Below are 4,938 nucleotides of genomic sequence, written 5' to 3'. Positions count from 1 at the left end.
TAATAATAATAATAAATAGAGCAACAACTTATTTATAATGTGTCTGATATTCTGCTGAGTGTTGTATATATGATTTCACTTAATCCTAACAATTGCTCCATGGGACCATTGCTAATATCTTCATGTTACTGATTGGAATCAAAGCTCTGAGATGATAAATAACTTGTCCAAGATCACATACTTTGTAATTGTCAGAGCTGGGATTCAATTCAAGCCTACTTAAAGCCAATGTCTATATAGGTGATGGTATATTTTCACCCACAATTTGCTATAGCTTGGCCCTTCAAAATAGAATAGGGTAGCTTATTGAGATGGCAGCATCCCAGTGACCTCTATCCAGAAAAGTTCACACACAACAGCATGGAAAGAGTGAGGACTTTACTTCTTTCTTCCAAGCATTTGAGATCTATAGAAAGATAAATTCAAAATTTGTGGCAGTGTATGAAAGAGAACCATACTTTATTTATAAAAGCAATGAGACATTTAATTAATGTTTTTTTTTCTTTTTCTTGTTCCTTTATTTTAGATGAAATCCTCTTTACTCCTAATAAATACTTGGGTACTATTAAATGTCACATAGTGATTTTAAAATATTTGTTATTAAATCATGGCAGTGAACTTTGAGAAGATAAGCTACCTTTGATCTGACAATGGACAAGATGAACCAAATACCAATTGGCCCCCTAACAAGAAAGAGAGAGATATTTCCTACTGTTAAAAATACAGAAGTTATGGTTTTGATCTGAAGCACAAGTTTTGATTTTCGTCATTCATCACTCATCAGATATGTTTATTGAATAAGTAAGCCACTCTGTAATTAAGGTCTTAGAGAAGAAAAATAAAGACTCTGGTCTTAAAAATATTACATTTTAGTGAGTCATGTCTACATTTCTGTAAGTATGCATATTTAGAAAGAAATTCTTGGATTTTTTCCAGACCATAAGAGAACTTCTGGGAAAATGGATGATTCAATCATACAAAATGTACTGAATCTGGCATTCTCCTGGGGAGCCTTATGACAATGGTAATTTTCAATAAAATAATTGGATTGAAAGTGATGCTGTGAGTTAGGAGTTTCCTCTAGTAGAGGTATTAATGCACTCTGGCTCATTAGAGGACTGTGTCAAAAAAGGTTGGGCTGAAGTTCACTTATATTCATTTTCTGTCTTTTTCAGGCTCCCTTCCCCAGTTATTTTCCATGCTTTAAAGTGTTCCCTATGATTTTGAGCAAATGTGCATTGTGATAGAAAGGACGTGATACTTTCAGCAGAATTACTTAATTAGGTTTAAGTAAGCAGTATGTACCAACATAGGGTATATTTGCCATACAAATGTGCTTGCAACGTATGCTGCATTTCAGAGGAATGAAACACAGTAATTGATGTGATGATAAAACAATGAAGGGAAGGATAAAGCCTGAGAGATAAAAGTCTCGAAAAGGAAATAAAGTAGGATAGCAGCTGTCTCCATCTTAATTGAAGCATAAATTTCAGAAATAAGATCTGAGGTTTAATTTCAAGCACATACTGGGAGAGAGTTTAGTGTATGTTTGTGTATGTGTATATACCCATGCGTGTGATGAAAAACAGGTAAGTTAAATTATTTTCATCCTATGTATAAAGAGTTTTCAAACTATTTTAAAAAAAAGGAAAAAAGTTGCAAACGTAGAACTTCATTGATTATCCTTGAGAAACATTCATTTAGTCAGCACTTAACAGAGACTAACAGAATCAATGATGGGCAAGAACTGTTCTAGATACCAGTGACAGAGTAGATCAGAATCTGTACCACATTTCTACACTCACAGGACTGAATACTCTTAGTTTATCTTTACTCCCTGTAAGTACCTTCCTTGTCCACATCCCACCCTCTCCCAGAATCATTTTCTTAAAGTATAGATTAGATTACTTCGCTTTTATATTTATAACCACCATAGTGCTCTAGTCCAGCCCCAACCTATATACTCAATCTCTTCTTGCATTCCTCCCTACACTCTGGTGTCAAGCTTTCTATTCTCCAAACATAATATTTATTTTTATCTCTTGCTGACTTTTACAGACTATTCCCTGAGCCTAGAATGCTTTCACATCTATTTACCATCAATTAAAATTCTCCCCACTTTTTAGCGGTGCAGCTGAAATGCCCTTTAAGTCTCAAAGACTTTCTAATACTCTTATCAACTTTAATAGTTCTTCAGCTTAAATTTTGAAGAATTTTGCTTGAAAGATATCATTAAAGTTTTCAGTTCATTTTGCCTGGAGAAAGCTCTTTACATGTCTGTTTTCCTTTGTGAGTGTGAACTACTTGAAGGCAGGACAGGAATGATTGCTAATTTGTTTCTGGCCACATGCTGCTTTACATGTGGTTGACATTCAAAAAATGATTGGATTGCAAATAAATATGCAGCCAAAAAGTATTTAAGATTCATATGAGACTTGTCATGATGGAATCGGCTACTTCACTAAGTTCTCAAGATTTTATTTTCAGAGGACCTCAGAATAAGCATAATTGCACAGATAGACTGCCCACTACTCTCTGTAGAGTTAGCGACACATTGCATACACAGGTGCTACTTAAATGTGCTTTATGAACAACCTTGGAGGCTACATATCCCATTACATAGGGCATGTTATTATCAGAAGTGCTTTGAAAAATCTCAACTTTTATATCCTGTCTTTATAGCTTAATATTCCTTTTATGTACAAGCATACAGTAATGTAATCCTAAGCAAGACAAACCTTTGCTTTAAAAATGCTTTAAGAAAGAAAAATTACTTTTAAGCTAAGGAACAGTACAAATGTTTATGCGTTTGTTATAAACTTCTAAGAAACAGAATTGGGAAGTCTTAACACTCTTTCAACTTTATGGAGAAGCTAACTTGCATAATCATAAAAATTCCCTTGCCAGTCTAACAACAAAGGACAAAAGTGAATTTAAAACTAATATAAACTATGAAATTGTAATATATAAATTTTGTGTTCATTTTTCAGAGAGTTAACTCTCAACTGGGAAAATACATGACTACATTTTAACATATTTTATGTCCAGAGGGCCCTTCTGAATCATGATTTCATACAGAACAATGTAATATGCTATCTTTGTACTCCTAATCAATAAGATTCACTTCAAAAGACTGTATGAAGAAAAGAGAAGTTATGATTCTTAATACTTTGGTCAAAAGTACTTGTATGCTTTTTTTATAATTGTTTGTGAGATACTAATGCTATGAAGCATGGAACTGGGTTGAACTTCATTCCACAAATGCATTCTACATTTTGATGTCCCTTTCATTTACAGGCTGGCAAGACTCTTCCAAATGTTGGTAACTTATCTTGCTACTTAACAGGGCAAACAGATATCTATTCAGTTCATCAAATAAGAATTTCTGCCATGAGTATGGTGATCTATACTATTTTCAAAAATTTCAAAATTGTGACTACTTGAGTTTTGTACTCTTATGATAAGTAAATCATATAGACAAGTAAGATAGGGGGTTGGGAAGTGATATTAATTAAAACTTAGGGAATCAATTATTTTCAAGCTCTTTAGAAGTTCTCATCTACATCCAAATAATGATCTTACCTTATGTTATTGACTGAATTCTATTTACTTTACTTTCAGAAAGTAAGAATACTATATTCGTACAAAACTTGGAGTTCAAGTGAACTGGAATAATCTTTCCCTATTGTTTTCTAAATTAATAAACTTTACCTATGTTTTTCCTTCTACAATTGATCTTAAAAGAAAATCTGGCTTTGGAATGCATAAAATTCAAAGAAGCTGTATAAGCTCTGATGATCTTAAAGTCAGAGAACAAGATTAACTTATGGTTTCTGCAGGTAAGTGTTGATAAATTTAAATTATGCTATAGAGGAGGAAGAGAGTTAAACAGAGATAAGAAAATCTGACCAAACTATGGGTAGTAGTTGAGAAGAGTTTCCAGAATGCAATAGACAAAGTAGAAAAAACGAGTACTGGAATAAGAGTATACTATTTTAAATGCTAGAAGCCACAATAATAATAGAGTATGTCAGTGCATCACCATTTTAAATAATACTTAGATGAACAATTTAGAATGATAAATACTTTCAAAGAAATAAAAGGCAGAATAATAGTATAATTTTCTAAATTGGAGTTATATTTATAAGATCACATGCTGTGAACTGATACATTTTTATAATATAAATACTTAATGGCAACACTTTCCCTACTGCACCTTCAAAAGTATAATTGTTTATTCCATTGTGGTTCAGAGTAGTTACTTAAAGAGGAAATCTCTATACCTTGCAATTTTTGGCTATTGCATTAAACTAGCATCCATAGTGTTTCTATGTTTGCTTTACATGTATCTTAAAATAACTTCTGTCTTCTCTTGAGAAAGAGGGACCAAATTATTACTGTATACATGCTCTTGAATTCAGGGCACAGCCATTCTATAAAAATCTGTTTAGTGAACTTAGAAAACAAATAGAAAAACTATTCATTATTCTGTACTTCACACTAAAACCTTTAGAACAAGTGATAAAAATCAGATGTCTCACTCAAATCTTACCTGGTTTACTCTTCTTAAAAATCCAACCTTTGCTGTCTACCATGAAAATCTCTTGGCCACTGGGTGAAATCCAAACTGGGTAGTTGATCATGATAATTCCAACATGTCATGGGCAGCAGCCTCTCTCAGACTCCCATGAGTCAACTGCTTGAAATGAACCTGCAAAAAACAAGGTATTTCTTCATTTTAATTGAAAATAGTGAACCATGTCCTAGGTCCAGGAGACATCACTACTTAATCAATAAAAGAATAATAAAGGAGTGTGTGAGGGGCTGTAAAAGCCTCTCAAGATGCTGATAAACATGAAAGCCAGAAGACAAGTTTACGGGCTATTGAGGTGTTTTTTTGAAGGGTTCATTCTCCTTTCCCTGTGATTTTTTTGATCT

At 33.1% G+C, this 4,938-nt stretch overlaps 1 protein-coding gene across 1 annotated transcript in view; it reads right to left on the bottom strand.

Annotated features, from left to right (window-relative positions):
- Positions 1 to 4,718, bottom strand: part of LINGO2 (leucine rich repeat and Ig domain containing 2) — a 304,719-nt gene extending 300,001 nt beyond the window's left edge. The window contains exon 1 of the mRNA XM_011370156.2: positions 4,553 to 4,718. The gene's annotated coding sequence lies outside the window, so the exon portion shown is untranslated. The remainder of the gene's footprint in view (positions 1 to 4,552) is intronic.
- Positions 4,719 to 4,938: the final 220 nt, after the last annotated feature.

Source organism: Pteropus vampyrus, unplaced genomic scaffold (assembly GCF_000151845.1).
Source record: "Pteropus vampyrus isolate Shadow unplaced genomic scaffold, Pvam_2.0 Scaffold161, whole genome shotgun sequence".
NCBI classification, from domain to species: domain Eukaryota; kingdom Metazoa; phylum Chordata; class Mammalia; order Chiroptera; family Pteropodidae; genus Pteropus; species Pteropus vampyrus.
Note: the sequence above shows the minus strand (reverse complement) of the source record. Positions and strands in the feature narration are given on the sequence as shown.